The sequence below is a fragment of the Pristiophorus japonicus genome, chromosome 4, assembly GCF_044704955.1.
Source record: "Pristiophorus japonicus isolate sPriJap1 chromosome 4, sPriJap1.hap1, whole genome shotgun sequence".
NCBI lineage: Eukaryota > Metazoa > Chordata > Chondrichthyes > Pristiophoridae > Pristiophorus > Pristiophorus japonicus.
Window position 1 is genome coordinate 83,988,174 of NC_091980.1, and position 20,469 is coordinate 84,008,642.

The window sequence follows — 20,469 nt, forward strand, 5'->3', positions numbered from 1 at the left end:
GCTGTTAAGAGAAGCAAAAGAGGAAATAGCAGAGGCTCTGACCATCATTTTCTCAATCCTCTCTGGCTTCAGGTGTGGTGCTGGAGGACTGGAGAATGCTAACATTGTACCTTTGTTTAAAAAGGGAGAAAGGGATAGACCGAGTAATTACAGGTCAGTCAGCCTAACCTCAGTGATGGGAAAATTATTGGAAAAAGTCCTGAGGGACAAGATAAATCTTCAAGGACAGTCAGCAAAGATGTGTTAAGGGAAGGTCGTGCCTGACTAACTTGATTGAATTTTTTGAGGAAGTAACAAGGAGGGTTGATGAGAGTAATGCATTTGATGTAGTGTATATGGATTTTAGCAAGGCTTTTGATAAGGTCCCACATGGCGCTCAGAAACCGGCGCAGTCCTAGCCTGCAAGACCATCAGCAGACCGGGGCCGTTAGAGGGAGCAGCGTGTAACGGTATACCACTGCGGGGAGCAGCGCGTGATGCTGCAGGAGAGCGACGGCTGATTGCAGTGCGGGCAGGCACAGCAGGAATGGTGAGGTCGGGGCGAAGGAGCGGCAACGATTCGTAGAGGGATGTGATCGGAGCCCAGGAGAGGCGAGGGTCCAGGGGAAGCACAGGCCAGCCCACACTGCGATATGTGTGCGCATAGGTCCATGCAGCAGAGCTGGTCTCCAGCTGTCCTGGTTAATCCTTGCCACTGGACCAAGACCTAGCTCTGTCAAGCCCGTGTGGTGGCTGGTGTGCAACGGCCACCACACGTTTAAAAAAATCCAAAAACGGGCATCTTCCATCCTTCGAGATGTAGTTCGGGACCTGGAATATTAGGTCCTTCATTGAAACACCTGTGAACTCATCCTTTTTCAGTGTGGAAGCAAGTCATCCTCGTTTCGAGGGACCGCCTATGATGACGACATGGGCAGACTGGTAAAAGGGTGAGAGAGAGTAATTGTAAAAGTAAAAAAGTAAAAGCCCATGGGATCCAGGGCAAAATGGCAAGTTGGATCCAAAATTGGCTCAGAGGCAGGAAGCAAAGGGTAATGGATGTTTTTATGACTGGAAGGCTGTGTTTCCAGTGGGATTCTGCAGGGCTCAGTATTAAGTCCCTTGCTTTTTGAGGTATATATCAATGATTTAGATTTGAATGTAGGGGGTATGATTAAGAAGTTTGCAGATGATACTAAAATTGGCTGTGTGGTTGATAAGGAAGAAGAAAGCTGTAGACTACAGGAAGATATCAATGAACTAGTTAGGCAAATGGAATTCAATCCAGAGAAGTGTGAGAGAATGCATTTGGGAAGGCCTAACAAGGCAAGGGAATACACATTTATTGGTAGGACACTGAGCAGTGTAGAGGAACAAAGGGACCTTGGAGTGCATGTCCACAGATCCCTGAAGATAGCAGGCCACTGAGATAAGGTGGTTAAGAAGGCATACGGAATACTTACCTTTATTAGCTGAGGCATAGAATACAAGAGCAAGGATGTTATGCTTGATCTATATAAAACACTAGTTAGGCCACAGCTAGAGTACTGCGTGCAGTTCTGGTCACCACATTACAGGAAAGATGTGATTGCACTGGAGAGGGTACAGAGGAGATTTAGGAGGATGTTGCCGGAACTGGAGAATTTTATCTATAAGGCCAGATTGGATAGGCTGGGGTTGGTTTCTTTGGAACAGAGGAGGCTGAGGGGAGACCTGATTGAGGTGTATAAAATTATGAGGTGCCCAGATAGAGTGGATAGGAAAGACCTATTTCCCTTAGCAAAGGGGTCAACAACCAGGGGACATAGTTTTAAAGTAATTGGTAGGAGGTATTGAGGGGATTTGAGGGGGACTTTTTTCGGGTGATGGGGGTCTGGAACTCACTGCCTGAAAGGGTGGTAGAGGCAGATACCCTCACCACATTTAAAAAGTACTTGGATGTGCATTTGAAGAGCCATAACTTATAGGGCTACGGACCAAGAGCTGGAAAGTGGGATTAGGCTGGATAGCTCTTTGTTGGCCAGCATGAATATCATGGGCTGACATGGCCTCCTTCCGTGCTGTAAATTTCTAAGATTCTATGATTCTATGATCTGTTTTCATTATAGTTGTCCCCAGTAGCACATTATACCATCAAATATTAAAATAATGATTGATCCATGAATGATACATTGTGGAAAAACAACCTGAATATATGTGCTCTGGATCTAGTTTGGGGTTAAAACTACTCTTTGCCCAAACCACGCCCCCACAAATATCCGTGTTCTGTAACGGTTCTAAATCAGTGTAAATGGTCTATCTAAACGCAGACTGACCTGCTCCATAAATCTATCCCTACTTTCAGTGGCTTACGTATGCAATCGGGTCATTGACATTGGTGTGGAAATTCGGTCTTCTGCCACCCCTCTTAGCTCCCCGGAGGGGCGGCAATGGCGGCAGAAAGCAGCTGTGCCCAGGCGGCCATCTTCCGGAGCCCCGGCGGGATATTCAGTGCTGGTATCGATGGGGGGGCCGGAGCTGTACCGCCCGGGAGAGGCGAGCTGTTGTGCAACAGCCTTAGTTGTGACACCGGCTCGATTTTTGGCAGTCACCTGACCCTTCATGCTCTGCAGCGCGCCCTGGTGGGAATATTCCAAACTGTAGTGGCCACAGTGAGGTAAGTAATGCTGCCCTCAGGTAAGTGTGATTGTTTTTTTAAGAAAAAAAAATGTGATTTTATTTTATGATGGCATGAGCTATGTATTGGGAATGTTTTTAGTGGTTTTTTTCAGCTTTTTTTTACCCCCCAGGCCTCTGTTGTGGTGCTCCGAGACCGGCTCGTTAGCTCGGGATTTTCCCTTGCTCAGCTGGCTTAGCGCCCTAAAAGAGGCAAGCAATACCTCCCTTAGTGCCCCTCTCCAAACTCCAGACCCAGCAGATGAATTTTGCAGCGGCAAATGCAAACCATTTACCGATGCAAAATTTACCGCATTTAATTTAGTGTAAAACCTGTGGCGATCCCTTCCTGTTCCATTACTTTTAAGATTTCAAAGACCCTATGTAATCTTGCTTTGTTTCCAGACTTTATTTGACACTTTTAAGGGTTTATTACTTACAGTTATCTATTTGCATTTGTTCACTATCCCTTTATAGGAACATAGAAACAGGAGTAGGCCATTCAGGCCCTCAAACCTCTTCTGTCATTCAATTTGACCATGGCTGATCTGTACCTCAATTCAATTTACCCACTTTTGCTCTTGCCCTTCACCCTTGATACCCTTACCTAACTCAAATCTATCAATTTCAGACTTGAACATTTCAATTGACTCAGCATCCACAGCTTTTTGGAGGAGAGAGTTCCAGATTTCCACGACCCTGAGGCTGAACCATTGATGTCATATTTGACCCTGAACTGAGCTTTCGACCACATATCTGCAGCATAACTAAGATCGCCTATTTCCACCTTCGTAACATCACCCATCTCCGCCTTTGCCTCAGTCCACTGCTGAAGCCTTCATCCATGCCTTTGTTACCTCTAGACTTGACTATTCCAATGCACTTCTGGCTGGCCTTCCACATTCCACCCTACGTAAGCTAGAGGTGATCCAAAACTTGGCAGCTGTGTCCTAACTTGCACCAAGTCCCGTTCACCCTTCACCCCTGTGCTCGCTGACCTACATTGATTTCCGGTTAAACAACGCCTCGATTTCAAAATTCTCATCCTTATTTTAAAATCCCTCCATGGCCTCGCCCCTCCCTATCTCTGTAATCTCCTCCAGCCCCACAACCCCCCGAGATGTCTGCGGTCCTCTAATTCTGCCCTCTTGAGCATCCATGATTATAATTGCTCAACCATTGGTGGTTGTCATGTATTCAACTGTCATTGTAACCCATGTATAAGCTGACCAAAGTTGTATACCTTGAGAACACTGACCACAGGGGGCGAACTTGTGGGAGACAATAAAGGTAACTGGCCACAGAGTGATCTTTTCTCAAGTATGGGCCTAGTGTGCATTTATACTGTATAGTAAGGACATATTATTGGCGATGAGAAACTGGGGTTTAAACCACGCGAGCATGGCCACTAGCAGCACAGAAGAGAGGTACAATGTTGACTCCCTAGTCATTTGCCGCATTTGAGCCAAGATTTTTGCCATAAATCATTCTGGTCTCTTCCTCCCCTGAGATAATTGTCTGGGCTATCAGAGCTGCCACTTCCAAGGTCAAGTCTTTGGTCTCAATCAGTTTCCTGATACAGTTTCCTAATACAGTCTCGCAGCATCTCCGCTCTGCATGCATCTGGGAACTTACATAGGCTCGCCAGTCGCCTGAGATCTGCCACAAAGTCTGGAACGCTTTGCCCTTCTTGCCGCCGGTGCATGTAAAACCGGTGTCTCACCATGCGCATGCTGCTCGCCGGTTTAAGGTGTTCCTCGATCAACTTACTGAGCTCTTCAAACGTCATGTCCTCCGGCTTCTCTGGCGCTAGAAGGTCCTTCATCAGGGAATACATTCTGGATCCACAAAACGTCAGGAGATGAGCCGTGCGTTTGTCGGTCGAATCCTGTCCCATGATTCATGCCATCGCAATGGACAATGCGGCCAGTAATGGGGCCATCAATACCTGTTAATGGTGCTCTTAACGACAGTTACAGAGACAGTCAGAGACGACCAACTAGTAATATACCTTTTATTTCCAACAACGGGGCCTCCAGCTCATGCTGGAGGTGTGGAGGCAAACAGCCAGCCAGAGCTTGCAGGTATCAGCAATATACCTGCAGAATCTGCAACGTCAGCGGTCACTTGGCGCGTATGTGCAGGAAGCCTGCAGCCATGTTGATGTACGAGGAGGACGAGCCCGATGTAAGCCCTACGAGGCCAAATTAATACTGGGGGAAATCGCTGGAAGCTGAAGTTCAGTGAGTTTATGTGGAGCACATATACAGTTCATATACCAGGACGCCATTGATAATGATGAAAGTGCTCCTTAATTTCATCCCAGTATTAATGGAGCTAGATACGGAGGCCAGCCAATCCCTGATGAGTATCAAACAGTTTGAAAGGTTGTGGGTGTCCAAGGCCAGGAAGCCAAAATTATTGCCGATTTACACACAGCTACGGAAAGGAGATCATTCCGGTGCTAGGCAGCACCACGGTAGTTGTGACCCACAAAGATTCGGAGAACAGGTTGCCACTCTGGACTGTCCCAGGGGACGGTCCCACACTACTGGGGAGGAGTTGGCTTGCTGTCATGAACTGGAAATGGGGCGATGTCAATGCAATTTTTTCTGTGGAGCGAGTATCAGGCTCACAGGTCCTGGACAAATTTGACTCATTATTTCAACCCGGCATCGGCACTGTCATGAGGACCAACGTAGTGATTCACATAAACCCGGACGCCAGGCCAGTACACCACAAGGCCAGAGCGGTGCCGTACGTGATACGGGAAAAGATAGAATGCAAATTGGACCGCCTGCTGAGGGAAGGCATCATCTCGCCAGTCAAATTCAGTGACTGGGCGAGCCCGATCGTGCTGGTGCTCAAGGCGGATGGGTCGGTCAGGATATGTGGCGATTACAAGGCCACCATCAATCGGGTGTCACTCCAAGACCAGTACTCGCTACCGAGAGTGGAGATGCTCTTTGCGACGCTAACCAGTGGCAAACTTTTTTCAAAATTGGACCTGACCTCAGGTTACATGACCCAGGAGCTGACGAGTGAGTCGAAGAAGCTGACCACCATCACTATACACAAGGGGTTGTTTGAGTATAATAGATGTCCGTTCGGGATTCGTTCGGCCGCTACGATCTTTCAGCGAAATATGGAAAGCCTCCTCAAGTCGACTCCAAGGACGGTGGTTTATCAAGACGACATCTTCATCACAGGTCGTGTTACTGAAGGATACCTCCACAACCTGGAGGAGGTGCTATGCAGACTGGACCGGGTAGGGCTGTGACTGAAAAAGGCGAAGTGCGTCTTCTTAGCTCCAGAGGTAGAATTCCTGGGGAGGAGGGTAGCAGCAGACGGGATCAGACCTACTGCATCCAAAACGGAAGCAATCCAGAGAGCACCCAGACCCCATAACACAACTGAGCTGCATTTGTTCCTGGGGCTCCTGAACTATTTTGTCAACTTTCTTCCCAAATTGAGCACGCTGTTAGAGCTGCTACACGTGCTTCTACGCAAAGGTCGTGATTGGGTCTGGGGGGACAGCCAGGGAAGGGCTTTAGATAGAGCACGCAATTTGTTATGCTCCAACAAACTGTTAACGTTATATGACCTGTGTAAGAAACTAGTTTTAATGTGTGATGCGTCGTCCTATGGGGTCGGGTGTGTGTTGCAGCATGTCAATGCCAATGGTCAGTTACAGCCGGTAGCTTATGCCTCCAGAAGTCTGTCCCGGGCAGAAAGGGGCTACGGGATGGTAGAAAAAGAAGCGCTAGCATGTGTATATGCAGTAAAAAAAATGCACCAGTACCTGTTTGGCAGGAAATTTGAGCTGGAGACAGATGACAAACCCCTAACGTCCATTTTGGCCGACACAAGGCCATAAATGCGAATGCATCGGCCCGCATACAGAGGTGGGCACTTACGTTAGCTGCCTATAACTACACAATTCAGCACAGACCGGGCACTGAAAACTGTGCCGATGCATTCAGCAGGCTACCACTAGCCACCACTGAGGGGGCAGCTGAGCATGATGCTGAGATGGTCATGGCTGTTGAAGCTTTCGAAAGCGAACGCTCACCTGTGACAGCCCATCAGATTAAAGTCTGGACAAATAAAGACCCGCTATTGTCTTTAGTTAAGAAATGTGTCCTGAATGGGGACTGGGCAGCCACGTATGGAGCATGCCCTGAGGAATTTAAACCATTTCATAGGCGCAAGGATGAACTCTCGATTCAGGCCAATTGCCTACTGTGGGGAAACCGAGTCGTCATGCCCCAGATGGGCAGAGAGGTGTTTATCAGAGAACTCCACAATGAGCACCCGGGCATTGTCATGATGAAGGCAATTGCCAGGTCACACGTTTGGTGGCCAGGGAAAGATGCAGACCTGGAACTTTGTGTTCGCAGGTGCAACACATGTGCTCAGTTGGGCAACGCACCCAGGGAAGCCCCCCTTAGCCCCTGGTCCTAGCCCGTCAAACCATGGCCACGCATCCATGTGGACTACGCAGGTCCTTTCATGGGAAAAATATTTTTTGTTGTAGTAGATGCCTACTCCAAATGGATTGAGTGTGCCATTTTAAATTCAAGCACATCCTCTGCCATGGTAGAAAGTCTACGGGCAATGTTCGCTGCCCATGGTCTACCGGACATCTTGGTCAGCGACAATGGACCGTGCTTCACAAGCACTGAATTCCAGGACTTCATGGCAGGCAATGGAATCAACCATGTCAGAACGACACCGTTCAAGCCGGCCTCAAACGGCCAGGCAGAACGAGCAGTGCAGATAATCAAACAGGGGATGCTCAGAATCCAAGGGGGTTCCCTACAAAGCCGCTTATCGCGCCTCCTGTAGGCCAATAGATCCAGACCACACTCGCTCACAGGGGTTCCACCCACAGAGCTGCTATTGAAAAGGACACTCAACCAGGTTATCCCTTATACACTCTACTATGAAAGAAATTGTTGAGAGCAGGCGTCAGTCACAATGTGACTACCATGACAGGAATGTGAGGGCGCGATGTATTGATGTCAATGACCCTGTTTTTGTCCTTAATTACGCTGCAGGGTCCAAATGGCTTGCAAGCACTGTGATTGCCAAAGAGGGGAATAGGATTTTGGTAGTTAAACTTACCAATGGACAAATCTGCCGCAAACAGGTGGATCAAATTAAAAGGAGGTTCAGCAATCCATAGAAGAAGCAGAGGAAGAACACGGTGTAGAGTTCACTCCACCACAGGTGACTGAACACCGAAACTAAGTGGAGGAGAGCCCAGTCACTGTGAGCAATCCAGACAGGCCTGAGGCACTGCAAACAGCAGACACTCAGGCCAGCACCCAACAACCGGAGCCCCAACTTAGGCGCTCTACAAGGGAGCGTAAACCACAGAGAGACTTAACCTGTGATCCCAATAAGACTTTGGGGGTGAGATGATGTCATGTATTCAACTGTCATTGTAACCCATATATAAGCTGACCTAAGTTGTATACCTTGAGAACAATGACCTCAGGGGTCGAACTTGTGGGAGGCACTCCTAACCTGGACTTTCCGGGATAAAAGGGGAAGCTCCACCCACCGTCTGTCTCTTGAGGTCTTGGTAATAAACGTAACTGGTCACAGAGTGATCTTTTCTCAAGTATGGGTATCGTGTGCATTTATACTGTACAGTAAGGACATATTAATGGTCATGCCTTCTGTTGCCTAGGCCCCAAGCTCTGGAACTCCCTGCCTAAACCTCTCTGCCTCTCTAGCTCTCTTTCCTCCTTCAAGACGCTCCTTAAAACATATCTCTTTGACCAAGCTTTTGGTAACCTGCGGTAATTTCTACTTATGCAGTTCGGTGTCAAATTTTTTTAAATCTCAATATTCCTGTGACGTGCTTTGGGACATTTCACTACATTAAAGATGCTATATAAATAAAGGTTGTTGTTGTTTACGTAAAAAAGTGCTTCCTGATTTCTCTCCTAAATGGTATCTCTAATTTTTCGCCACCTTTCCTTCATTGCAGCATTCCCTCAGCGCTGACCTGAATTGTATTTTGCTTTTCTCTGTATATAACTAGTGGAGATATAACATCATGAATAAGTTGTCTGATTTTTTTGTTAAACCTTTTTATATTTTGAGCATGGCCAGTTGCTACATTTGTATATTTATATGCACAGCTGCAAGTAGTAATGGGCCTTGAAGCCTTGATGTCATTTAATTAACATACAAATGGAAAAAATAATGGTTATTTCTACTCAGTATACAAAAAGGTCGAAAACATTTTTGGAAATTAGTTTTATTTATAAAGGCATTTTTTTCCGGCAATACTGGAGAACTGTTGAAACAAATTACAAAAATGTGGCAGAATGCAACTTGGTAATAGCAATGAGGTTTTGATTTCATACAACTCAATTTCCAGGACAGAGAAGTAGAACAATGGGCCTGAGAGTAGTGCCTTGCCTATTGTCACTCGGGTAGATGTGGAATAGACTGAGAGTAACATGCATGAATATTCATTGGCCTGCAAATTGCAGTCGCTAGCTTGACGCCTGTGTATGCCTCTGAACCGAAAGAAAAGTACCAACGTCCCTGGTGTCTCCAGAGCTTCGGACAGTTTGAGGTGTACGTGTGCGTAAAGGCCTACACATCCCAGGGGTGCATGCAGTTCACAAGCATTCCTGGGATCACATGAGCCAGGCCAACCAATAAAAAAAGTGGATACCTATGATGCTTAGGGGGATTCCATTTACGCACAGAATCCCCATAAGCATATGAGAAATCACCTAATAAAATGTCACACCATTTAACTAAAAATAAATGGTCATAGGTTCAAAATTAATTAAAAGACCCTTTAAATGAACATTTAAAATAAAATAATGTTTTGAAAAATAAATGTAAACATTTTGGGACCAAGTTTCGGCCTGAGTTGCTCCTGATTTTTTGGAGCAACTGGTTTAGAATGGAGTATCTTAGAAATTTGAATTCTCGGCATTTAGTTTGCTCCAGTTCTAGTCAGTTAGAACAGTTTCACTTTGGAACAGAATTTTCTTTCAAAAGGGGGCGTGTCCAGCCACTTACGCCTGTTTTCAAAGTTTAGGCAGTGAAAAATTACTCCAAACTAACTTAGAATGGAGTAAGTGAAGATTTTTGTACGTTCGAAAAAACCTTGTCTACACTTTAGAAAATCAGGCGTAGGTTACAAATTAGGCGTAGGGAATGGGGGGGGGGGGGCTAGGGTTTAAAGGGAAGTTTACAAACATTAAACACTTCAGTTTTACAAATAAAAAGCCATCATCAATAATAAATGACAAATACATCAATAAATCAACCAATAAATCAATCAAAAAAATTAATAAAAAATTTTAAAAAAATTTAAAATCAATAAATAAAACATTTTCTACTTACCAACTGCAGCACCGGGAGTCCTCCAACAGCGTGCTGGGACGGCCCCCACAGTGTGTCTCTGTCAGTGTCTCTCACTCTCTGTCTGTCAGTGTCTGTGTTTCTGACAGCGAGGGGAGGGGGAGAAAGGGGGTGGGAGGGGGAGGGGAGAAGGGGGTGGGGGGAGGTGGAGGGGGGTGGGTGGGGGAGAAGGGGCCCCTCCCACAGTTTTGGGCGTCTGGAGCTACTGCACATGTGCGCCCACTGTAGCGTGCATGTGCAGAGGTCCCGGCACTGTTTTCAGCCCAGGGACCTGGCTCCGCCCCCTACAGCTCGTGCTGTGCTGCGGCCAGCTCCAGAGGGCGTGCAGGGAGCCGGAGAATAGGTAAGTTTTTTTTAGGTGCACTTTGTGGCGTGAAAAATGGGCGTCCAGGTCCGGGCTGCACCGTTTTAGGTGCGGCCCAAAACTTGGGCCCTATAAAACGGGACAAAATTTACCTAAACTAAATGTATGTGTATGATTAAATCATTTTTTAAATGTTATTGTAACATTTGTTTTAACCCTTACGCTGTTAAAAGAAGACCTTACGCCTGTGTTACCTGGCATAAGAGTTTCATGGGCATTCGCTGAGCAGTAGCAATAGCCCAACTCTCAGCTCAAGTGAATTTGTAGCAGATGCGGTGGATCTCCCCAAGCGAAACTTCACAGATCGCAAGTTCTGGGCCGTTCTGAAGGCATCTAACACACCATCAAATCTGGGCCATTATAGTAAATATGGCTTGTTGAAAAAGAAAAAACTTGCATTTATAAAGTGCCTTTCACATACTCAGGATGGCCCAAAGCACTTTACAGCCAGTGAAGTACTTTGAAATGTAGCCATTGTTGTATTTAGGGAAAGAACATCAAATACAGCTTACATTTAAATAGTGCCTTTCACATAGTAAACAATCCACAATTACTTAAAAATCAATGGTGGGAGAAGGATTAGGGTTGGTAACCAAAGGCATGTTTACAGAGGTAGATTTTAGGGAGGCTTTTGAAGCAGAGAAGGGAGGAAGCAAGGCAATGGGGTTCAAGTAGAGTATTTCAGAATATGAGGCTCAGGTAACCAAAGGCTCTGCAGAAGGGGATGTAAAGCTGGTCAGTCAGAAGGAGTGTAGTGGCAAACAAGGGTGGAGGAGGTTGCAGAAGTCAGGATGAGCAAGGCTATCAAGAGATGTGTAAATGAGAACAGGGAGTTTGAATTCAAAGCATTGGGAAATGAAAGAATTGATGGAAGGTGTAGAGGACAGGGATGCAGAAATGATTGTAGGATAGGAAACAGACTATGGAACTTTGGACAGGTTGCAATTTACAGAGGATTTCAGTACAGATGAAGTATAAGGAGCATATGCTGGTGTTTTTTTCAAGATGTACAATTCAGTTCATAACATTTCCATTTGTTGCATTCTCTGTAGAAATAAATCCAGATGCTGGCTCGCTGGATCTTATTGTACGTGCCCGATAGTGAAAATAAGTTAAAATTTGGACACACGAATCCCATTTCATTAAAGCCCACAATGGCTATGGATGTCAATCACTATAAGTAAAAACATCCTTAAGTTTTTAGCTTATTGGATTCAAAACATTGTTGGGCAAGTGTGCGGATCTTACCATAAAATAATAAGGTTATTTGCAAAGATTAAAATCGAAGAATGATTTTTTGTCTTCCAGTCCTTTTAGTGATTCGTTCCACATTCCCTTTTGAATTATCCTGTCAGACAAACTTATTGGAGAGTAAATATTAGATTTCATCACACCCAGTTTATATCTGCAATCTCAACCCACTCTAAATATTGTAAGATTTCTAAATCTCTGGCATTAAATTGACAGCAAGACCGATTATTTTAAAACAATTTGGAATAGTTTATTAAACACACACACATGCACATCTATCAGAGAAACAGCAGTCGTCAACTATCCTACAGATTGACTTAGTTACAACAGATATAATGATGTTACAATAGTGATTTATAAAAAGATATAAAAAGGTATACTTCACTTCCCTCTGGCAAAGCACATGGTCTGCTTCTTGGTCTACGAAAAGAGAGAGCTAGCAATCTTTTGCTCGGGTTATTATACCCCTTGTCCATTGTTTCTCAGAAAGCCTCAGGATTGGGTCTTGGTTTCCAGGGCCATTCCTAATTGGCTTCTCCTCGTACATGTGTCTGTCTAGAGGCCTGGTGCTATTCCTTGATTAGGTTAATGGCTTTTCAATTAACACCTTTTCTAGTTTGGTGAGTTTCAAAGCCATGCTGCCTTTGTTTCTTGGGCTCTGCCCAGCCAGGAAACACATGGGCTTGGGGAAGGGATCCATTTTGTCTCTTTCAAAACTGCAGCCTTTCCATATAATTTACGCTTTTAACATTTATATATATACAAAATCAATTTTATCATTACTAAACACTTTTATTCTTAAAATATTCACGGTTTTTGCCAACAGCTTTCGCCCCCCAGCATATCTGTATTGTTAGCTCAAACACTTATCAAAAAGCACTGATTCTTTAAAAAAAATCACCGAATAATTTAAAATTAAGAGAATTGTCTAACCTAATTGATGTTTCACCTTTAACATCATGATGGCTTCCAAAATGGAAATAAAATGGCTGCCAATGATGCTCATGAGATTGCTTACATATAATGCAGATATATTTTAAAATATATTTTATTTAATTCTAGAGGTTAAATAAGGGACTGGAGTTGAGTAAAAGAGCAAAGATAAAAGAGAAAAGAGAAGCTATTTCTTCCCTTTAGCATTGTTGGCAGCTGTGCCTCAGTTAATGACCCAACCCTGTGACTGAGGGACCTTTGCGAAGATGATTGGTTTTTGCAAGTGGGGACTAGGGGAAAGAAAAAATAAATAAATTACTTCGGTGATTAACTTGATGATTTTTAGCATTTTTAGGAACACCTACAGTTTGATTGCATCAATAAACCAAAGAAAAAACCTGAAGGAAATCAGAAGAGAACGTGTTGAGTGTTGATGCATTTTCTTAAATATAATAAGATTATGAAGTGAAGATTGCTGATTGATTTGGTAAACATGACCAATCCACAATACACTTAAAAAGATGTAAAACATAAAATAACTGTCATACAGATTTACACACCCATTTCTGCAAATTGCAGATTAGACTTCATACTAGACTTTAACCGTTACTTCTTTGAGCTATATTTTCTTTGAATATATAAAGCGTTCCCTTCCTAATTCTAGTTGCATCTCAAATGAGAACCCACATAATGTTAATGATTTAAATTGGAATTTAGCTTTGTATATATTGTGGAGTACTTAAAACTAGTTCTGTGCTAAAAGGTGAGCCAGAGTTTGGGAAGATTAAGTGAAGTCAGTTAACCACTGCTTGGGTTTGTTAAAAAAAAATCCATTGTTGCTGCTACCATCTTATGGATGTAATATGTTTTCTTCTCTGCACTGGTTGAATTGGATTTTTAAATGATGGGCAGCTTCTCTTTTCAATATGATTGAAATCTGCACTGTAAGCTGAGACAATTTGAAAGTAAAGTGTCCACACATTTTCCATTGGATTACAAACAGTGTTTGATTTGCTTTCAGTTGGCCTGGAAAAGCTGCACGAAATTAAGGTCAATTTGAACCAAAATGGTTAGAGGCATGTTTACTGCGTATTTGAGACAGACAGCTACGTCATTGAAAAAATTGATAGGAAAAGAGAAGAACCAATAAATGTCAGCAAGGAAAGGTAAATATAAATCATCAGATACAAGAGAAGTACAAGCAAAAGAGAAGCGAGAAAACACCGGGTCAGAACGCCATGCTGTCTTTTCGGTGCATCCTTGTGGTAGAACTGACACCATTCATCATCATCATCATCATCATCATAGGCAGTCCCTCGAATCGAGGATGACTTGCTTCCACGATAAAAAGTTCACAGGTGTTTCAATGAAGGACCTAATATTCCAGGTCCTGAACTAAATCTTGAAGGGTGAAAGATGCCTGTGTGTAGATTTTTGTAACGTGTGCAAGATTCCAAAATTCGTGGAACCCCCCCCCCCCAGTGTTTGGACTCACTAAAAAGGAAATTCGATTTGGGACTATTAAACAGAAAGTTTGGGATCCTAAAATGCCCATGGAAGAAATCTATGCGTTTTAACCAAGTTTGTGATTTTTAAAAGGTGCATGTTGGGTCTGTGAGAAAAGGGCTGTAAGAAAAGGGGTGGGTTCAATCTCTGAAAAGCTGTTTTGGATATTGGAGCTAAACAAGCTGTCTGGGGATATTGGAGCTAATCAAATTGTCTGGGGAAAGGTTTACCCTCAAAACCTGCCCCCTAGAAGACATTTACATTTCAACAATCAATCCAAGGAAGTACAGTTTCAATCCAGCACAAAACCTATCCAACACATGCATAATGCTTATCACCTTTCCGGCCTGTATAGAAAGCTCGGACCCAGGCAGACAACTCGACAACAGAAACCAACTTTAACAATTGCGACTCGAAACCAAAGGATAATTTCAACAATTGACAAGAGCTCATCAGCTCAGAAAAGTTTATCAACGGCAGATTAAAAACACTTAATCAAGTTTCAGTTAGCTGGGCAGCAAAACTTAAACAAAAGAAATGTTAGATTTGGTGCAAAGATTAAGGAGTATAAACTAAGGGCCTATCATACCAGAAAGACAGATAAGAGGAAACTCTCTATTCTGACCATCACAGGAAGAACTTTTCTGACCAAGCACTTCGGAACAACAAGATTGAGAGCACACGGTGAGAAACCACAGGAAGAAACATCGCGATATCGGAGAAAAGAACTCGCCCCAACTGGCTTCACTACGCAGCAGAGGTCTTCTACCATGTCCGGGGTACGGCAAGGCAAACCGGCTATAACCAAAGAACCCCGAAACCGCGAAACAGCCCTAGCTGTCAAAGGAAAGGATCTGGTGAGCATTAATCCCTGGTGCCCTCGAGTTTGACCTAGTTAGAGAGTGAGTGGGAGGTGGGAGGTATTTCTGTTGTGTTTATTACCTGTAATAAAGTGTTCCCCATTGTTTAGAACCTTTTTGTAAGATTTTACAGTTTTATTGGAGTGTATTTGTGTTATTTGCTTTCTTGAATAAAATCCATACCTTCTTTGTACAAAACAGTTGCCTGCTGCACTTTATCACACCCTGATTAATAAATCCATGCTCGAGAACCAGGGAGTGGGAGCGACTCGCAACCGCTCTGGTCAGGAAGGTAAGCTGATAGAACCACCACCCCCTACAGAATGGCGAGTCAGACAGGAGCTTGGTCAAAAGGTTGTGATGCAGTAGACACTGTTCTTGAGGAAAGAAGCAAAATGGAAGAGAGGATTTCCTTTTACATATTCAAGAAAGTCAATATAACAAAGAAATGGGTACTGAACCTATTGCGTGCTGAACGTCCTGTGGACGCTGCAGCCAAATGGACTGAGAGTAAGGACCATAAGCGCTCTGTGGAAAAATCAATATGGTTAGTCTGCCTACACCGACAGGTCCAGCAATTGAACAAGAAAGTCGATTCGCTGGAGGCAGAGCTCAGGGAGTCCGAGGAACACTCGAGTGCCAGAGCTATCATGGGGGAAAGATTATTCGAGGAGTAAGGCAAGCAAAAGCAATGGAAACTACAGTTAGTAGAAACACATAGAAACTGCCAGGATTACCTTCAGTACCAGGTCACCGAAGCAAAGGGTCAAGAACTGGTGTTGCAGGAAGAAAATGCCCGCCTCACCAGGATAATTAAAGAGCAGGAGGAGAAGTTAAGTGATGTACAAGCGCTTATAAGGTAGCAAGCAGCAGAGGGTTCGAGACTGGAGACCACGGTCCCTGCCAAAAGCAAATTTATAGTCTGAACCTTGCTCTTTCCAAGGCCAAAGGCATGTTCTGCCTAATAAACCCGAATACGGCTCGGGCAGACCTGGAAGAGCAGGGGGAAGCTGTTCGACCAGTATCTTTGGCCCCGGGGCTTAGCCCGGTCTGGTAGCAGGAGGGGCAAATGGAAAGGGACATTCACCCAGTACCTGTGGCGCCGGGGCTTAGCCCGGTCAGGCAGTAGGAGGGGCGAACAGTTTGCGGGACAGGCGGGGATGGTGCACCACCACCTGTGGCATCAGGTTGTGACTTGGCTTGGCAGCAGGGAAAGGTGGGAGCGACACGAGTATGACAAGGGCTGGGACCAGGGTCGATGTGCCTGGTACGGCAGCAGAAGTACAGTGCGCCCACTCTCGATGGGGCAGCAGGGCTCCTCGAAAGTAACTTCGTGGTCCCCTACAGCACCCAGCAGCTTAGAACCATGGTAGCCCACCTGGACAAGCTCACCCATAACGGGGACACCCTCGGTCTACTTCATGGAGGTGGAACAGGCGGGGGGATAAATGGTTGCGACGACTCCGAAATGGCAAAAATGCTCCTATTCTCCCTATACAGTAGCGTATACCAGTCTCTCTCTGCAGGAAGCAAGAGAGGGCAGAGTACATACGCTACTGTCAAGGAAGAAGTCTTGGAAGTTATGGGCCTAAATGACGGGAGTCCCTTCTCCCGAATGGAGAAGACGATACAATAGGCAGGGGAAACCCATCTACAAGAGTGCCTGCAGTGGGACCCTCAACCGGGATCACTTGACCCAGGATGAGAGGGCCCACTGGTTCTGGAGCGTGGTGGCAAACAGTTTGCCACGGGTGAAGGCCAAAGCCGAGCTGTGGTTCGATCCGAAGGATCCCAATGCCACCGAGGAGTCAGTGATTAGGCAAATAACCCTGGCTTTTAGGAGCGGCCGAGGGACGGAGGAGAACCCACCCAAGGGGACGGTACTTGAGTTAAGGCCCCACCAAGCAAAGCGGGAATGGCACCAGGAAGGGGGTATCTCCCGACATCAAGCGTAACTGCTTTGGGTGCGGGAAAAGTGGGCATTGGAGAAAGGATTGTAGGAACCCTTTGTAGCTAAGGAACCCCCAGCTCCTGCCCAAAAGGCTGGACCCGGACCCAGAGCGCAGAACTCGCCCTCTTCCTTCAAGGAGTTGTGGCCGCGCTCCGGTCCGTATTGGGCGGCCCAGGGAAGGTAGCTACGGCCATCAGGAGGGAAACCCCATCCATCCCGCCAAATCCTGACCCATGACTCGAACCGGCACCGCCTGTGTATCTGTGTCCCCTAGAATATGATGCACACAAGAGACTGTGCGTTAAGATGGAGGTGGAGAAGGTGACAGGGACCTATCTGCTAGATACTGGAGCTTCAAGCACCATTGTATATACAGATAACCCAACCGCCTCACTTCTATCTAACGGGGTCCTGTACAGTCTAGTGGGTCTCACAGGGAATGAACAGGCTGGGTCATTCTCCATCCCGCTACCATTGGGGGCAGTGAACCATCCTCAGGACAGGGATCCTCAGCCAGCAGCCTCCGACTGTGGAAGGCCCACAGGGGGCATTGCAGACTCACAGAGCATGCAGATGGGGGAGGTGAATTGTATTACTGGGGGGGCTACCCCACCAATTGTTTGGGACTCGGATGCACCCCCAGTAGCCGGAGCACTAAGAAGGACTTCCAGTACACCACGGCCAAAGAACCTGTGGTCACCAGCACCCCAGTTTCAGTGGTTCAGCCCCGGGAGGGTAGCAGCCCATAAAAGAATGTCCAAGGTCAAGGATCATTCTAGGGATAGGGTTCCCAGCCTGCAGCCTTCAACGGTGTGGGACTCACAGGAGAGTTAGCGGCGGGCCAAGAGAACGACAAGGGTCCCCAGCCTGCTGCACGAAACCCACAGGGCAGGACATAGACTCAGCAGCTATACAGCAAGGGGAGGTAGTGGTCGACCAGCCACCAAATGAGGGTCCCCAGCTGGCAGCCTCCGGCTGTGCGGAACCCACAGAAGAAGTAGCAGACTCACCGGCAGCTACACAGAAGGGGGTAGTGTGCTGTATACAGGAGGGGCCATTCCCCCGATCATCTGGGACTCAGGGAAACCCCCAGTCACATTAAGAAGAACTCTCCGGGTCCCCTGCGGTACAGACCACCTTACACCCAGGCGTACAAGCTGCCCAAAGACCGGAAAAGGCAGAGGTTGAACAGGAATTAGCCTGGGCAGTGGATGTACATAGCATCTCTGATGATTTAAGTGTGTTTTATGATTTTTGGTCGTTTAAGTTTTAGTATTTTAGATGGAATTTTTTAAAGTTTAAGTTGGATTGTAGAACTGGATCACTTTTGCCAAGACAGAGAAGTGTTTTTCTTGAGTGCAAGGCTATCTATTTTGTATCCCTACAGGGAAGGAACCAAATGATGAGAGGGGCCTAGCTCCTGCTCGCCCTAATGGGGGTGAGTACGGGTCACAGAGGTGACATCGAGGAAACCTTACAGAAGTACACTTACCTGTATGGTGCCCGAAGGAAACGGAGCAGCCAAACCAGGCCCTACTCAGGGAAATGTTCAAGAAATTTTACGAGTTAGATTTCGGCAACGTAGACAAAGCAGATATATACGCTGGGAACACTATGAGCATGGGGAGACAAAGGAGGGGAACCTTGAACGACATTTTCACTGCATATAATACAGGATCCTCTGTGATAAATAGCATGGATGATATAGAACTGCAAACGCAAATAAATGGTCTAAAAAACCAACTACAGAAGATCCTAAGGGAAGAAAACACAGTGGTAGGCTCAGAGCTACACGAGGACCAGGCTATGACGGTCCATTTAAAAGAAATTATTGCTGAGCTGGAAAGACACGCAAAAACAGTAAATGCACTAATACGGGAGGATAGGAATACCTCGGACCAGGCTGCAAGGAATGAGGTGTGTGTGCTGTATGGGGCATGGTTGCTGGGCGAGGGCCGCAGCAACCTGGAGGATTTAAAGCAAGGTTTAGTCCCCTCTTGGATCAGCAACAAGCAACTTGCAGCCCTCCACCTGTATAGCAATTCATTGAGTCTGTGTCAGCTCCGTCGAGCTTCTGAAGCCTACCCTGTACCAGTAGATTGTGGGCAGTCCAACCATACCATCATGGGAATAGTAGTGAGGATGCTGGTCATGGGTGGGACAGCCTGACCCGTACTGGTATACAAGGTGGAGAACATTGGGGTCATTCAAGGGGGTGCACATGTTCGTTCACAGCGGTCCCACCTTATGTCATAAAGTGGGAGCACACTATGACAGGTACTGACCTCTCCAGATGCCGGAGCCGGGGTGCACACATAATACTGTGTCCCCAGCAATTGAACGCCTATTCCAGACCACAGTGTGGATTTAAAGCTGCAGGCGCGCAACCTATCAACTGTACCATGGAGGTAATGGCACAGGACCATGTTCCTCCACAGGTAACATACATAGGGGGTGGGACATATTGTGTCACCACCAGTGCACCCCACTACCAGCATGGACAGCACATCTAGTGTCCGGTAAGTGACAGCAGTTTCTGTTTTATACCCGAGGTAGAAGTTCAAGTGGCCCAGGAATGGATTATCCCCATTCCTGAACCCTCCACTGTTCACCTCACTGTAAGTGACAACATAACAAACCTGCAAGACTATGTCACACATTTTGGTTACGAAATCCCCCTCTACCCAAACATCTTACCACCCTACTGCAGAAATATCACAGAAACATTTCTATACTCTAGAACAAAAAACAGTTGAGATAGGGGGTGAGATTTTGGAGATTACAGTTCCACCCTGGTGGGATATTTTCAGAAATATAGAGGTCCCTGCTGGGATCAGAATAGCTTTCCACGTTTTGGTTGTCTGCCAGCTCGCGATTATTCTGTATCTATGGTGTGCTACCTGCAGGGTGAGAGGCAAAGGTCGTTGGTCCCGGCACCAGCGGGTGCTGGACGAGCCCTAGCTGAACTTAAGGGTTGTATCAGGAAGGAAAACACAAAATATAATAGGACACTGCAGAAAATTCGCAGTCACCCGGTGAGGTCCGGTTTAGATTCCACCTGCTGTAAAACGCAGAGGTCAAGTGTTAAAAAGATTTTACTATGTGTGTTTTACTGTGTATTTTTGTGAAACTGGAGTAATGGAGGGGGGTTGGACCCCCTCTATGCTGTAATGTAACTTATGACTGAATTTATCTGTAAACAGTAACATATTTCAAAGGGGAATGTGTGTTTGAGTTTAGCTAGTTAAATTACAGGGGAAGGTTGGCTCTCGGGAATCAGGAATTTTGTTCATTTAGGATGACACACTGTGGCGAGGAGTGGCAAATGGGGGACTGCAAGATTCCAAAATTCGTGGAAACCCCCCCCCCCCAGTGTTTGGAATTGAAAAGGAAATTCGATTTGGGACTATCAAACAGAAAGTTTGGGATCCTAAAATGCCCATGGAAGAAATCTACGAGTTTTAACCGTTTGTAATTTTTAAAAGGTGTATGTTGGGTCTGTGAGAAAAGGACTGCAAGAAAAGGGGTGGGTTCAATCTCTGAAAAGCCGGTTTGGATATTGGAGCTAA

At 45.8% G+C, this 20,469-nt stretch overlaps 1 long non-coding RNA gene across 2 annotated transcripts in view; it reads left to right on the forward strand.

Moving 5' to 3' along the window:
- Positions 1-20,135, forward strand: part of LOC139262105 (uncharacterized) — a 36,553-nt gene extending 16,418 nt beyond the window's left edge. For both annotated transcript variants that reach the window (XR_011592898.1, XR_011592899.1), the window contains exons 2-4: positions 13,605-13,749; positions 14,723-14,946; positions 18,288-20,135. This is a non-coding gene — a long non-coding RNA (uncharacterized lncRNA). The remainder of the gene's footprint in view (positions 1-13,604; positions 13,750-14,722; positions 14,947-18,287) is intronic.
- The last annotated feature ends 334 nt before the right edge of the window (positions 20,136-20,469 follow it).